Source organism: Cavia porcellus, unplaced genomic scaffold (assembly GCF_034190915.1).
Source record: "Cavia porcellus strain 051 isolate PalLab524CR breed Dunkin Hartley unplaced genomic scaffold, mCavPor4.1 scaffold_6, whole genome shotgun sequence".
Taxonomy (NCBI): Eukaryota; Metazoa; Chordata; class Mammalia; order Rodentia; family Caviidae; genus Cavia; species Cavia porcellus.
The window spans coordinates 50207349-50224368 of NW_026947489.1; the positions used below are offsets into that span (position 1 = coordinate 50207349).

The following is a 17020-nucleotide window of genomic DNA, read 5'->3' on the forward strand; positions in this document are numbered from 1 at the left end:
GCCTTTCAGAGGAAAGTCAGAGTGGGAACCAGGGAGTCCTGCTCTTGTTACTCCAGGACCATATAGGTCAGAGCAGGAAAATCCAGTTCAGGAGGCAAGAAGCCAGTGTACCCAAGGGTACACATACATTCTCTCAGGCACATGCCCTGACATTCCAAATGTGAGGCATCTCATGAGTCACAGACAGCAACAATTATCTGACCTGCTGAATATTTTCATACTCAATTACCTTAGTAAGAGCTGTCATATGGGAATGTTTCCTTATCCACCTCCAGTTCAAATCTCATGGTGTTATGTTCAGAGCTATGTCTGTGACCCTAATTGAGTTGCCTTTTGCAGGAAAAAATGGAGAAAATTTTCAATTAAGTAAATCGCTTGCCTCTAGGATGAAATGGAGTTTGTCCTGGAGGCAAGAGGAGAAGAGAAAGTAAATGACAGTTTCTTGGAAGACTCTTGGAACAAAGGGCATCTGTGCTAAGTGGAACAACGCTCCAAAGAAAGTTTGCCAGGACATCAGGAAATACAAGAAAGAGAAAACATGCAAATGGGATCAAAATGTAAAATAATAAATAAAAATGAACATTAATTATTTGTTATATATGGAGAGGATCATCCTCATGTTAAGACAATGGAAACTTCTTTCAGAATAGTAAGTCAGCAACTAATGACTGATAAAATCTCATTAGATGTGTTTAATCTATAACTGCTAATGAGAAGGGTCTCTTCTTTGGACTCTAGGATTCTATGATTCTAGAAATAAATGGATTTATAACAATATAGTCCAAGAAACAAATTGTTTGATGACCTGGTTACAACAGAATATAACAAACACACAAAGAGAGAGACACAGAAAGATAAAACATGGAGAAAGTTAGAAAAGGGAAGTAAATCTAGAGAGTAGTAGAGAAAATCCATGATGTACCTACATAGAACTCAGGAACTTAAAAAAAAAAAAAAAAAAAAAAAACAGAAAATCACAAGAGGAAACAAAATTTCTAGTAATATGAATTCCCACAGACTTAATGAAGTATAAGATTCAAGTAGAATTCACTAAAGTACACAAGTAGGATCTAAAGAGAAGCACTTTGATAAAGCATCGGCTTCTACTCTTTTTCTAAAAGATGCCATCACACCTCAGTTTGATCCTGGTGGTCAGGAAAAGTGAGTGTAGTATCTGGGTGTGTCTGTGAGACCTTACTTCTTTTAAACATCTATATTTGAGTCTATTTAAATGTAATACCTTATAAAATGAAGTAGGCTTGATCTTTTATAGAAGGAAAATGGAAAATAGTATGAGGAATGCAGAGTTGATCTGCTCAGCTGGAAATAGGCTAGAGAAGATGTGACCTTCGTTATGGGCACTGACCTGCAGCCAGAGAAAAGAAAGGAGGACCTCTCATGGATGAGGAAGATAATCATTAAGGCACTGGTAATCCAGCGAGATGTCAGTGACCAAGACTCCTCTTCCAGTTCTCTTCTAAGCTCTCCTTCAGTCCATGTGGAACAGAGGAAGCAGACTCTGCAGGAGGAGGCTGTAGCTCTGTATGACACACAGTGAGACACACACACACACACACACACACACACACACACACACACACACACTCAGGAGAGAACAGGACAGTGGACTTTGCATATTTTAAAAGTTCCTGGATATGGCTATTACCTCTAGGATTAAGGAAACTAAAATTAGGAAAGGAAAAATGTTAACAGAAAGTATTTGCACAAATAACAAAGGCTTGATTGACAAGAGCCACAAAGTCTGATTTAGGGGAACCTCTATATTTCCTCCTAGCAATGCCCCAGTGTAAGCAAAGTAAACAATCAGAAGACAAAGATTGAAGACAGAAGCTGCTATGTAACAATAGCCCTGTAATCTCCAAATCATTGACACAGTGAAAACCAAAGAAGGAATTAAATGAAGCCTTTCATGTCCATGTCATATTTTTTGAGATCTTTAGACATTGAAAGGAGAATGAAGAAACTCAGTGTAGATGCAAGAAGCCTATGAGATACAAGTGGAATTCATAAGATAGGCTATGTGTAGATGCACAGGGCGCCAACCTCTGAAACACACATGATTGGATAAATTCACCTTGAATGTGCTGCACATAACAAGGGATAGGAAAAAGCAAGAATCTGCTGCTGCATGTCCAACCCACAAGGGGAGCAAGCAGTTCCCACTGCAGGCAGCATGGGGAACAGGGGATGAGTGACTGAGGGCTACTAACCTGCGACACTGCTGCACAGGTCCGCAAGAGTCATTTGGCTCTTCACAGAGGGAATCATTACGAAGCAGGATGTGTTATTTCTAGACTGAGCAAATGAACATATTTTCACTTGGAAACCCATGAATCATTTTTATGTAAAAAAAAAATTCTCTTTAATTGTGCTCCAAAAAGTCACTATTACCTACAGCAGAAAGTCCTCGTCATAAATTTCATACATTGCATTTAGGGACAAAAATAATGAGTCATAAATTTGACAAGCAATTCCCTCACTTCACATCCATAGCTCAATAGAGGTAGAGTTGCACCCTAGGGTGCACGAAATGAGAAAATAAGAGCTGAGAGTCTATTTGAGGAGCAGTTGGAGCAAAGAAGATGACACTGAAGAAGTGCATTATTCCTGGAAGTAAGTTTGGGCCTCAGAGAATCAAGTTATCCAGAGTACAGAAAAAGGGTCAGTTTTTCAGCCAAAAAAAAGAAAGAAGTTTCAATGGAGTCCAGCTTAATGGAGAGTAAGAATGAAAGTAAGGGTTTAACTCTGTGAAAAATATCTTTATACATGACAAGTAGGCAACAAAAAGAGCAAGACATCTCTAAGATGTGACATAATCATGTCACACACATGACTGAATGCACACGTCAACACACAGCTGGCAGCATCATGTTGCGAGCATCAATTCTCAGTTATCCAGGCTCAGAACATGATTTGCACCAGCACAGAAAAGTAGATCTATCTCTCATGGTCCACTGAAATTTAAAGAAATGGTCACTGTCTGAATAACATGGTCACAGAACATCAATTTAAAGTTTAATAGCTAAAACTGTAATTGTTATGGCTTCTGGGGACAAGCTCATTGTCAGTAAACCCTTGTGTTTAAGAGGTGGCACATAAGAAGCACAGAGATAATTGGAAACTGACTTGGTCAGTGCAGGTGGCTCAAACAAAGAGTTACATCAGCCTAGGTGAACCTGATGCGGCTACCTGAAAAGGAGGAATTCCCTACATTAAGGATCATTCATTTATCCACCTATTCCTCTACTGTGTGCCCATTACATCAGGTCACAGTGATGTCCTCTGAGTTTCTTCCTGTCCCCTTAATCCCCAGAATCATCCTGCACAATGGGGATGCTGCCCCACCAGGAGGGGGATGTGCATGAAGTTGAGGGGGAGAGCCCTAACATAGCATTTAGTTCTCTTTCCCCTAAGTAAGTGGCAGTGTACCCACATAGTCATCTCAGCATTTATAAAATTCCTTATTAAATAATTTTCTGCAATAAGCAATATTCACATCCATATGTCCATATATTTTCATTCTGAGATCATTTGAAAATCCATAGCTTCTATCTGTGATGGTATGAACAGCTAATTTGAAGGAAACAAGTCATTATAATAGCCAGTATTGATATAACATCATCTTACTCTGAAGTCCTACCATGTTCTTGCTCTTCTGTTTCCATTGACTCTAACATGTTGTACCTTATTGGATTGTATTACATGTGAAAGTATAAACAAATTTCCTATGGAAAATGAGATAATATACTAGCCATTGTTTGTTTTCTGTTATTTGGTTCTGAAAGCCCTGTAATACTCTCATTCTCTTGAATGTTTTTATACTATTTTGTTATGTTTGATACTATTGTATATGAAGTTATACTCAACTATTTCAAAGAAAGAGAAACTATGGTAGTTGCTTTTAATTATGGGTTGTTTTGTGGTAAAATGCTATGCATCTGTAAAGTCAGCCTGTCCATTAAACTCAGGTTCTCATTTACCCTGTCATTTCATGACTGATTTTTCAACAGCTTTATGTCATCCATTCCATTCTTAGGGCTGTTTCTTTAGCTACTGACATTTGTTATCCAGGCTATTTTCACTTTATTCTTTCCTACACTCTGTCCCTTCCTTCCAACCAGCTTATTATCGAAATCCCTGGAGATTTTGTAAACCAGAAATGTGTGTTCTGTGTTCCTGGTCATCACCATTATCCTCCTTACAACTTGATTGTGCTCACATACAGACACAGTGGGTACAGAGCAGAAATCATGACACCACAGGGATGTGGCCAGGAAGATGACAACAGTCTCAGGGATAAGTTGCTCATACAGAGATGTTCAGATGAATCTATAAGCAAAAGGAAATCTGAACGCTTGGCCAAGGGGAAGTCAGCGCCTCGAGGTCCAGATTTGTTGGTCTCTGTGATCTTTAGGGACAGATCAGTCACTGCAGCTGCCTGAAGCTCAGATGCCAGCCACATGCTGTGTTTGCTGTCCCTGTGTCCTTGCTAAGGTCATGGAATTTCAGCTGTTCAGGTATTCAAGACACTGGATTAAAAGGAGAGAGAATGATGGTACTTAGCATGTATCCACTACCTGGATAGCTCATCTCAGTGTTTTTGCATATATTGTCTCAGTTAATCTCCACTACAATCCCAAGAAACATTCAGTTGGTTCTTTGTCATTTTAAAAATAGAATTTAATACGTATTTAATATACTAGAGGAGTCATGTGTGAGTTACACATATAACCTTGCTTTGTTTTGTTTGGTTTAGTTCAGACAGGATTTGAACTCATTGTTTGGCTCAGGCTGGTGTCAAACTCAAGATATTCTCCCAAGTGCTAAGATTACGGGTTTGCACCACCATGCCTGGAAGTTTATGTTGATTTTTTACAATTCTCAATACCTAGACAATATTTTAAAGTTGAAGAAACAGGTACAAAACTAGTAGTGTTACTGTCTGAATAAATCAGCAAGGGTGTTATAAATGATCATACCCACTTACTGATGAACTATAAAGTGGTATGGCATTTTGGGAGATGTATAGGAAAATAGATTTTAAGTCAATAATTCCACTGCAAGGAATCCAACCTAAGAAAATCATCAGACATATAGCATATTAAGTACATACCTGTTTTCTGTGGCCCAGTTGATAGTTATGAAGAACAATAATAAAATAAACTAGATCTTCAAGAAGTCAGTGGATTAATCATGCCTATTATGAAATGGAATTCTTTTTATATTTTAAGTATTGTTTTAGGAGATTATTTAGTGATAATAGAAAAAAGTTAACACTGGCATGGCAATTATTAGTTTCTAAGATAAAACAGCTATTAGCTCAAAATAATATAAAAGAAAAATAATTTTCTCCTCTGTTCCTAAAAATAAAAATATTTATAAATATAAGTTACAATAAAAAGCATAAAAGGAAGTAATTTATGACTGCTAATGCTGGAAAGAACACTGTCACGAGACTGAAAGAGTTTGGAAAGGCCAGTATGGATTGAAGTGGTACAGTGTCCGCGTGGAGAGAGGCATAGATAGACACGGCCAGGGGAGAAGCTGGGGTGAGGCGCGGCACTTGCACAGCATTGCCCAGGTCCTGAGAGTTATGGTCACAGCAGGGAGAAGGACTTAAAGCACGGCCAGGGACTGAAGAGCTAGGAGTCAGGGTCCCTTCTGACCACCTCACCTATGAGTGTGCTTGAGGAAAGCACCATTATCAGAAGGCTCAGTTACCCTGTCAGCCCCAGATGAGCAAGGCCTTCCAGGGTAATGGCTGCTCACCTTGTGGATTAGCCTGTGGGTCCACATAGCAACCCCGCAGACAGAAAGCCTGTGGTCAGCATGGAGATGGACATCACTATTAGAGGAAATGCTAGGCAGCCACAGGTAATTACCAACAAGTATTGTTATTCATAAACCTATTGGGTGACTGGGTATCACCAGTGATTTGGGTTTTTAAAGCTTGGCAGAGACAATTCTCTAAGCTTCATAAAAGCTATAATCCCCCAGGGAATGTAGTGAAACACCCTCCCCAGTTATTCATGGGGTTCTGAATGATTCTGAACAGGGCAAACAAGCAGATACACACACTACTTGCATGCTGGGCCCAAGCACAAACTCTCCTTGGTGTATCCTCTCTCTCAACACTGTGGCAGCAGTGAGTTGAGTGGGCTCTCATGGAGAGCCCAAGAAGAGGGGCACTGGTCTCCATGTGAAGAGGAACAAAGCCAGCCAAAAACTACTTCCTCTGGGTTAAGGCTCTAAGAAATTGGGGATTGTCCAGTATACCGGATAGTGCTAATGCTTTTACGAGTACAGCAACATGTGAGAGAGACCAAGGCTGTCCAACAGATTTTTGTCCCCAGAAGAAGCAGAGATTTATTCAGGAGAAAGGCAAGATCGCAATAGACTTGAATTCTAATTCTCTTTTTAATTTATGAAAGGTTGGTGTACATATTATACTCATTCATTAGGAAAAGAATAAGGTACCAAAGAAAGAAATCAAAAATAACTGAAAGTTTTTGGGAGCTAAAATTGCTTTACTAAATTTCAGGAGAAATTTTGCAAATGTCACACAGAAAAAATACCCAAAAAGCACAGAAAACCTGGAATATATTGAGAAAATAGTTAAACAAAACTGAGTGGATATTTAAAAAAATTTCTCTTAAAATTCCAAAAAGTAACTTACAAAATTCTTCTATTCGTTTGTATTATCAGCAAAAACAAAATAAAACAGAAAAAATATACCCATCTATTAAAATTTCTGGCCTTGATGTATATCAGTCTCCAACACAAACATAAGAGAGAACTGAAAAGAAAATCTCTATTTCCATCTCTGTCTCTGTCTCTCTCTTCTTTCTCTGTCTTCTCTCCCTTCTCTTTCTACCTTTCCCTCTCTTGTCTTTTTCTTAAACTTTCAGTTTCCTTGTGTCTTTTCTATTTCGCTACATTTCCTTCCTTATGCCCCAGATAATCTCCACATGACCTTCCAGGCAAATACTGTTGGCAATTATTGAGTCAAACAACAAAAGCACATAATTATGAATGACTATGACCAGTAATGACAGTAAATAATCTAAAGATATACATCCAGGATCACTGTTATGGCTGATACATTGTGTCATCTTGAGAAGTTCAGAAATTTAACTAAGAGACTCAGCAGGGAGCCAGGGTTCTTACTTTGTACACATTTTCAGTGTGTGCAAGAGGAGGACGTAAGATGCATTACTGCTACTCCTGCTCTGGGGCTTCTGATTGTAGGCTGCTTACAATACAAGGGAGGAGAGGAGGCTTATTCTCCTTTTTTTTTTTTTTTTTTTTTATTCTTACTGCTTTTGCTGGCTGCTGCCTTGAAGTGTGGCCCTCTGCTATGCCACCCTGCCTTGGAGCTGCTGATTATGGACTGAAACTTCCACAAACTGCGAGCTAAGTAAATCTTTCCTTCTTTAATTTGGGGTGTTGGGTATTTTGTCTAAACGATGAGAGAAAAGTAACCGAGACAATCACTGAACTATTTTTAAATACATGAGCATATTTTCCCTAAGGGGAAAATGAGCCAGATCCATCAACACTCAACATTAATGAGATGAGTATTCTTATTCACTTACAACTCGACCTCATGAATAGATTACATAGAAAGCTAGACTTTAATATATCGAATAAGACAAAATCAATTGTTTGTGCGTTTTGGATATGTATGATCCAGACCAAGGAAGGATAAGCCATACTGGACTATGATCCAGCTCAAACACTCTGTGCTCTCCTCTGTTGTCATCACCCATTCCAGCGGAGTCCCTGACAACCTGAAGCACTGACATCTGGTATCTTGTGAGGACTGCCCTCTACTGAGAACAACAAAGTGCAATCACCTGTGGACTTTTTTGTTGTTGTTGTTACATTGGTTTTCATTAAATTATTTTTCCAAAGAAATACAAAGCCTTTGACATTCATCCTCTTTATTATATAGACCCTAAGGTCCTATACCCAGTGACATCACACCTAGATTATATTCTGCCAAAAATGAAAAATAAAGGGCGCAACAGCCAACATGAAGTAACCATTGTCCTTAAAGAGCAATTTGAGAGAAACCTGAAGTTATAAGCCCTCACAAAACCTCTTCCCTTGCCCCAAATATCTTGTAAACATGATACAGCGCAACCAAACTCCCAGCGTGATGGATGTCTGCTACGAGCTCATGTTCTTTAAAATCGAAGAATGAATTTCAGGAACAATGGAGGTTAAAAAAAGAACATATTTTATTGAGAGAAAGAAAGCTTCTGTCCCAGAGGTACAGAAGGGATCCCAAGGATCCTGTCTTTTCCAGGGATTTTTATAGAGAAAAACCATGAAGTGAGGCAGGTAAACAAACAGTGGTGAAAAATGGAAACTCACCAGGCAGGTGGACATGAGGTGGGATAGAACTATGGTCGACCAATAGGATTATGAGTGTAATTGCTCAGGTAAAATTGATTACATCGAAATCAAATGGAGAGGTGAGTCTCATAGCAAGGGGACATGTACATAAAATAGGGTTTTTGCGGGTAAGGGGGTGGGGTAATGACTCCTTCTGGCTTCCTCAAGATGATTGATACCTATTTAAAATATCAGTCCCCGATAGTTATACTTAGGGTGTGGTTGCTTTTGTTTTGCCTTTTGTCTTGTGATCTGACCCAAAGGAGAGATGTCCACCTCCTCCAAGGTTGTGAGATATTTGGTTTTCTGCACTGGTTTCTTCCAGTGGCTACCCTTGACTGAGCCCTATGATATTTCTGTCTAACTCAGCTGCCTGTGACAAACACTTCCTCCAAACAAAGCATACTAAAAGAAAACCATGGAGCTCCCCAGGGAGAATTTTCAAACCCATTGTTAAGAGGAAAAAAAATTCTCTATCAAATTGGTTTGGCTCTCTGCCTACCAATTTTTTAGTAGCTTTTTTTGGGAGGAGGGATTATTGCATGATATTTATGAGTTGAAAATCCAGGTCACAAAGGCATCCATCATAATCAGACACTAACTTATTTGAGTCCAAACAAAAAAAATGGTCTTAAAGTCCCTAATTATTTATTTACAAGAATAAAAAAATTTTTCAGTTGCAAAAATAGACTAAATGACATCTCTTGAAAGTACATTTATTCCTGCAGATTACGCAGGAACAGATATTTGCCACATATACACTAACTTATGTATGAATAATTTGAATCACAGAAATTCTCCTTTTAAATCCACCATCTCTATTACCACTACTGTTATCAAAAGAGAAAAAAATTGACAGTAGATTTGTCTTATTAAGTGTCAATAAAATAAAATATTTTCAATATTTTTCTAAGTGTTCACAATTTAAGGTAGTCACCAAAGAAACTATTCCAGATCTCTTATTTTGTACATAAAATGCAAAAAGAAAAAGGAAAAATAGTCTGCCTTGGTTTTAAAGGGGCAGGAAAGATGTGGAGAATGAGGGATAAGAAAAAGATTGCAGTTTACTCTAGAATAATGTGCATATGTCTGGGTGTGTGTTCCTGTCTACAAACTTAAATTATACAGATTAAACATTTGAAAATATTAATTTAACTTTGTCAAAGATTAATTTTCACCATCACTGATATTTCTATCAGTGATATCACTGATATTTCTATTTTTATTTGAGAAGCTGAAGGGCCAGATGATCTCAATCATACTTATCCCAATCCTGTTTTATTTATATAAATATTTCCAGAGATGCAATAGACAACATTTCATATGTGGATATTAAAATGAGAGATTCTTTTTTTTTATTTTTAAAAAGCAAAACAGAAAAAATGGGTAGAAATAATACAGAATTTCAAAAAAAACAGTAAGAAATCAATACTAGTTAATATATTACATACTTATCCTAGAACTAGTTGTTCAAGTTACAAAATCTAAGCATAAAAAATGAACAGACAATCCAATAATGAAAGCATAGACTATTCTTTTTTATGAACTAACAGAAATAGTGATATTGTTATCTATCTTGAACACTTAAATATACATAGTTATATGTGTATATCTACAAGATGTTCTTTCCTTTTGAGCATTTTCTTGCCCTTTTATTGTTACAGTATCTATTGTACATTTTGGATATTATTGGTCTTTCAGTTTATTATTATTTATTTTTTACACTAGAGAGACAGTATGATATTGATTAATTTGAGTCTCATTTATTTCACTTATGAGGATACTCTCAAGTTGGCTCTGTTTACATATAAAAGCCTCAAGATCATCCTTCTTATATAACTGAGTAACAACATGCATTGTATAAAAACAGCACATTTAAAAAATCCGCTCTGCGGTTGATGGGCATTTTGGTTGTTTCCAAGACTTAGCTATTACAAATTGTGCTGCTGTGAACATGGGTGCATATATATCACTGTGACATGACATTTTCAATTTTTCTGGCAAAATACCCAGGAGGGAAACAGCTGGATTGAATGGAACTTTCAATCCTAGTTTTCTGAGGAATCTCCACCCTGATTTCCACAGTGGCTGCACCAGTCTATACTTTCACCAACAATGGATAAGTATTCCTTTTTCCCCACAGCCTTACCAAAATTTGTTATCAGTTGATTTCTTGATGGCAGGCATTCTTTCTGTAATGAGATGAAATCTCAGTATTGTTTTAATTTGCGTTTCTTGAATAACCAGTGAGAATAAACATTTCTTCATGTATTTATTTGCCATTGGTATCTCTTCATCTGAGAAACGTGTATTCATCTCAGATGCCCATTTTTGGAGTGGGTCTTTGCATTTGGAGGCCTCGATGTTTTTCAGTTGTTTACATGTTCTTTATAAGTTCGTTGTCTGAGGGACAACTGGCTAAAATTCTTTCCCATTGTATGGGTTTTCTTTTTGCTGGTGATTTCCCTTGAAGTGCAAAAACTTTTTAGTAAGATGAGATTCCAGTTGTTAATTCTTTGAAGTACTTCCCATATGATTTGCATTGTGTTCATGAACTCTTTGCCTACCCCTATGTCTTCAATATTTCTACCTACCTTGCCTTCCAGTAGATTTAGTGTTTCTATTTGAATATGATCTTTGATCTCTTTTGACTTTAGTTTAATGCATGGTGATAGACACGGGTCTAGTTTCAGTCTTCAGCATGTACATAGCCAATTTTTCCAGCACCATGTATTAAAGAGTCTATATTTCTTCCAGTGAATGTTTAGCCCCTTTGTCAAATATAAGGTGACTGAGTGTCTTTTTTTTAAAATTTTATTTAAAGAAAGACTAAACAAAACAGAAAAACGGTACAAATAATACATACTTTCAAAGAAAAAATAAACAGTAATAAATCATTAGCTGATGATTACAGATTATCCTCTTAGAAATAGTTGTTCAAGTTACAAAAGTGAAGCATACAAAGTGGGGATTCAAATAGTGAGACTGAAAATAGTTCTGTTCAATTGTCCAACAAAAACTTAGTAATATGGTTATCAATCTTATACACTTAAACATATTTGCAGTTATCCATACCTTCATTTATGTTAAGATTAAACAAACCAAAGCAGGATAAAATCTCTCTGAACAAAGAATAATAGTATTGCTGGATTTCGCATCATGACACTATGGAATCAACACTGGGTACTGTAGTGTCTCTTTTTCTTCAAAGTAGTTGTTCATTGCATCAAGCATCATAAGAACAGTTCTTTTTTTTTTTTTTTTTAATTTTTTTTTGTCTTTTTCCTTTTTATCGGTACCAGGGATTGAACTCACGACCGCCTGCTTGCAAGGCAGGTGCTTATGCCGCTGAGCTAAATCCCCAGCCCCATAAGAACAGTTCTTGTAAACTGTTTATAGGTTCTACGCATGCATGAGTCTCAACATGTATTTCTGTCCTTTCTATATTAGAGGGAGAAATAAAACAAAGCAAGACAAAATAAAACATATTCCTATAAACACATGAAATGAAAATGTCACTGTACAAGGTGTTCTACAATGATTACTGTGTTGTCTCTTGTTATTTTCAATAGAAGTGTCTATATCATCAGTCATAGTATAAGTGAATATAGCAATACATAGCAGTATTAGTAAAAACAAAACTTTGTAGATAGTGTAAAACTTCAAAAGCAGGTAATAATCAAACCAGAATGGGTATTGTAGTGAATCTTGTCATCCTCAGTGTAGTTGCCTGTACTCTCAGACTATTTGATACTATCAATCATAACAGTTTTGAATAAAATCTGTCAATACCAAACAGCAATCAACAAACCAGATTTAACTAAGATCAGTCATGGAAAAACAGTATAAGTTATACAGGGCTCCAGATTAAGTTAATAGGAAATTAAATATGGTTACTGTACTATATTCTGTTATTTTTGAGATAGCTGTCTGTGTCTTCAGATCTAGTGCAAGTAGACAAACTGGGACAGAATATAATCTATCTAAGCAGAGCAGTGTAAGTAATGTGGGTTTTAAATCCTGGTACACTATTAACAATATCCTTTGCCTTGTTTTTTAAGACTATTCCTCCCCTTTCACTCCCCCAGGGTGCACTGTGCATTTTTGGGTCTCACTACCTCTCTGTTTTTAGATTGTGGAGGGCAACCTGCTATTTATCTAAGTGGTTCAGAACATTCTCCTTCCTGGACTTGATCTAAAGTTGTATTCCTTTACCTATTTAAGCCTGTCTTGCCAATCTATCTGCAGGTACTGGTCGAGTTGAGGTGGTTGAGTGTCTTTGTAGTTCTGTCTGTATCTTCAATCTATTCTGTTCAACCTCAGGTCTATTTCATTGCTGGTACCATGCTGATGGTATCACTGTAACTTTGTAGTATAATTTCAAGCCAGGGATTGGGATACGTCCTGCTTTTCTTTTGTTGCCCAGAATTGCCTTTGCTCTTCTAGTCTTTGCTGTTTCCAAATCAATTTTAGGACTGTTTTCTTTAGCTCTGTAAGGTATGGTAATGGTATTTTGATAGGAATTGCATTAAATATGTGTAACAGATTTGGGAGTACAGCCATTGTCACAGTGTTGGTTCTTCCTAAACACGAGCAAGGGATATCTTTGTATTTTCTAATATTCTCTTCAGTCTCCTTTTTAAGAGTAGTATAATATTCAGCATATAGGTCTTTTACATTCTTGGTTAGGCTGATTCCTAAGTATTTCATTTTTTTGGATGCTGTTGTGAAAGGTGTTATTTCCTTAATTTCTCTCTCAGTGGGCTTGTTGTTTGTATACAGGAATGCTACTGATTTTTGAGTGTTGACTTTGTATCCAGCGACACTGCTGAATTTGTTTGTTACCTCTAGTAGTCTTTTGATGGAGCTTTTAGGGGTCTTCTATGTAGAGTATCACGTCACCTGCAAATAGTGATAATTTAATTTCTTCCTTTCCTATTCTTATTTCTTTTATTTCTTTCTTTTGTCTGACTGCTCTGACTAATGTTTCCAGAACTATATTGAACTGGAGTAGTGATAGTGAATATCCTTGCCTTGTTCTTGATTTTAGAGTGAAAGTTTTCAGTTTTTGTTTTTTTAATATAATGTTAGCTATTGGTTTGTCATAAATGGTCTTTATCAGATTGAGGTAAATACCATATATTCCAAGTTTCTGTAAGGGTTTATCATAAACAAGAGTTGGACTTTATCAAAAACTTTTTCTGAATCTTTTGAGATGATCCTCTGGTTTTTGTCTTTGACTGTTGATGTGCTGGATTACATTTATTGATCAACATACATTAAACCATCCCTGCATTCCTGCAATAAATCCCACTTGTTCCTGATATATAATCTGAGAATCTTTGCATCAGTGTTAATTTGTGAGATTGGCCTATAGTTCTCCTTTTTGGTTGTGTCTTTCTCTGGTTTTATCAGAGTAATACTTGCGTCCAGGAGTGAGTTGGGGAGGATTGCTTCCTTTTGAATTTCATTGAGGAGTTTGAAGAGTATTGGCATTAAATCTTCTCTAAATTTCTTGTAAAATTTAGCTGTACATCCATCAGGTCCTGGGCTTTTCTTTGTTGGTTAAGTTTTAATCATATTTTCAATTTCAGAAGCTGATATTGGGTTACTCAAAATTGTTACATCTTCTTGAGTCAGTATTGGCAATTCATACATTTCTAGGAATCTGTCCATTACCTCTGTGTTTTTCAGCTTATGTGAATAAAGATTTTCAAAGTACGTGTATTTATGATCTGAATTTCCATGGGATCTATAGTAATTTTTCACTTTTCAGTCCTTATTGGATGAATTTGAGTTTTTCTCTTTTTCTTGATAAGGTTTGCTAGATAGAGAGACTTTTTGTTAGTTATTAGCTGAAGAAATTTTGCAATGTGCTTTTTCCACCAACCCACCATAGAAAATTATTTGAGAATATCATGTTCAGTACAAAACTACATGTCATATGACATTGTCCTATATTTATGCTTTCTATATTTTAATGTTTCTTTGTTATTATCTCTTTTAGATTTAGATGAATGAACAGTCCATTTGCTTATCTCTGATTTGTAAGATTAACACATTACTTTGAAGGTTGTCTGACAGCATTATCTCAAAGCACTAAAATTCTTTTCACCTAATTATGCCAACAATAACTACTGACTTCCTCTGTTGAATGTCAAGGGATTTAGCAAGGATATCTTCATCTTTGCTAGAATTTTTCACATCCTGCATTTTGTCAATTTTGAATTTGATTTCCTTTTTTAAAAAAAATGAGACAGTCTCTTTATATCTCTTTTTGTGTAACTTCTATTAGCATAACTAGGTTCAATTACTTAATTTACTTCATTATTGGATAATGATTTTCAAGTTTATATCTTGTCTTGTCTTTTATTTATCTTACAATTTTAGAATCAAAGTAATTATACCCACATCTTTTCAGTCACAACTTCTACAATGAATAATGAATTGTTTATTCATCTCCTAATTTTTCAGAATACATTTGTGCTTTGCTGGAAAGCAGCCTGAAGTAGCAAATTTTCTAAGAATTGCAAATCCAAAACTGAATTTATCTTGTGTTCTGCAAATAGTAAGACCTTAGCTAGCGATGTTATATTTAAGTCTATGCACGTTAGAAATGCACTCATTCACAGACAATAAAATCACAATCACAGTGTTTCTTTTTCTCCTGTAGCAAGAAGTCTACAGCAATGCAGTTGATGATTGGAGTTCACATTCCAATGTGGGGCTGCTGCCCCATTGATTACAGCATCTATGGAAAGAGAGAGAAATGGTCCTCAAGGAGGCCCACGTGCTATGCCTTGGAGTCTACTGTTAGATTACAAGAAAGAGATGGAGGTTACCAACCAGCTCACCTTGCCATAGGCAGCTGATTTTGATTACCCAGGTGGACTCTTTTTAACTCCAAGGAAAAGGAAAAGGAAGTAGAGTCATGGGATGGTGACAGATGGATTCAGCCCAGCTTGCTAGCTTTGAACACAGAGGAGAGGCCTAAGTATGCTGTGGCTTGTAGAGACCACACAGTAAGAGGCAAAGAATCGAACTGTAGATGAAAACTGTGGAAGATAGCCCTGCCTGCCCCTTAGTTTCAGCTATGCAAGGACTGCCTGAGATTTCTAGCCCCTGAACCATGAGATAACAGACTTGTATGGTTTCCTGCTATAAGATTAGGATTGAGAGGAACCAACCAGTGCAGTGTCCCAGGGACTGAGCTAAAGCAAGACAAACAGCAAAGGGCTGTGCCCAGCGAATATACACCCTGTCATCAGCGGCCCCAAAGCTTTCTCAGAGACACCTTGAGCAGATTTCTATTTGCTTCTCATAAACCAGAATTAGGTCTTATATCTCCTTCTATGTGGAAGAAAGACCTGGAGAGCAGTAAGCATTTTAGCCCTGGGTAGCCAGGAAGAGAGCAGACAGTGACTTTGGAGGAATTGTTCCCCAGCTCTGTGATCCACTTTTCTGCTGAAAACACTCAGGTGTCCGTCCTTTGAATTCTTTCCTGTCAGTGTCTCTCAATGGAAAGAGGAATGTGCATGCCTTAGCTCTTCTGAAAAGAAAACTGTGTATTTTGGCTCACGCCTATAATCCCAGCATACAGGAGGCTGAGGAAGGAGGAACTCTGTGAATTCAATGCCTGTCTGGGCTACAGAGTGATTTCAAAGCCAGCATGAACTATAACAAAAAAAGTAAACGCTGTGAGTGCATGTGTACACATGTCCATTTGTTTGATAACAAAAGTATTGAATAAGGAGCATCAATTCCTGCTTATCAATTTTGATTAGAAGTTAAAATCTATATGTACATCAGGCCCTTACTCTGTAATTCAGATTGGCCTGGAACTCTCAGCAATTCTCATGCCTCAGGCTTTCCAGGGCTTGGATTATAGGTATGCACTACCATTCCAAGCAATTTCTGTGTGTATATATGTGTATATGTGTATGTTTCCATTTGTGTGTGAACACACAAAGCATTAAGTATAAAGCACTAATTCTTGCTTATCAATTTCACCTAGAAGTCAAAAATCTCTAAATTTTAGAACTTATTACTCTTTTTCACTTAATTCAACAAATGTCTGTAGGGTTCATTTTTCCTCTTGTGTATTGACATTGTTATTACTCCATAATTACTGCTACCTCCCAGTGAAAATTTTATGTTTTATTTTCCAGACTTTCATCAAATCGTTATTTACAAAAAGGGCTGACTTGTCTTACTTCTTGAATGACTTCCAGTTCAGTCTGCTGTTTCAGTAGTTTGTTTATTCTGGAGTTTGGTTGTTTTTTCTTTTTCCTGAATGCCTGAGATTTTATTTTGTCTACTAAAACAGTATCTGTTATTTGTTTTTCACTTATTAAGAACACAAAGTGAAGTTGTTCTTAACCTACTGATTTTCCACTTTGGATACATAAATGATGCCAAATTTCCTGGTTACAAACTCATTTCTCACAGTGAATTGTTCCACTTAGTTCATTGTGCTGAGAGTTTTGAAGCAACAGCTTCTCTGAACCCACTGGAATGTGCATGGAAACAGGTAATATCAGATGCGAGACTGGACAGCAAGCCTTTTCCTCAGGAAATATTACTGCTTCATCTAGAGATT

General features: G+C 36.9%; 1 long non-coding RNA gene across 2 annotated transcripts in view; it reads right to left on the reverse strand.

The window, feature by feature from the left end:
- LOC134476441 (uncharacterized) overlaps positions 1-17020 on the reverse strand; it is a 32314-nt gene that overhangs the window by 11265 nt on the left and 4029 nt on the right. The gene's annotated exons all lie outside the window — the stretch shown is intronic.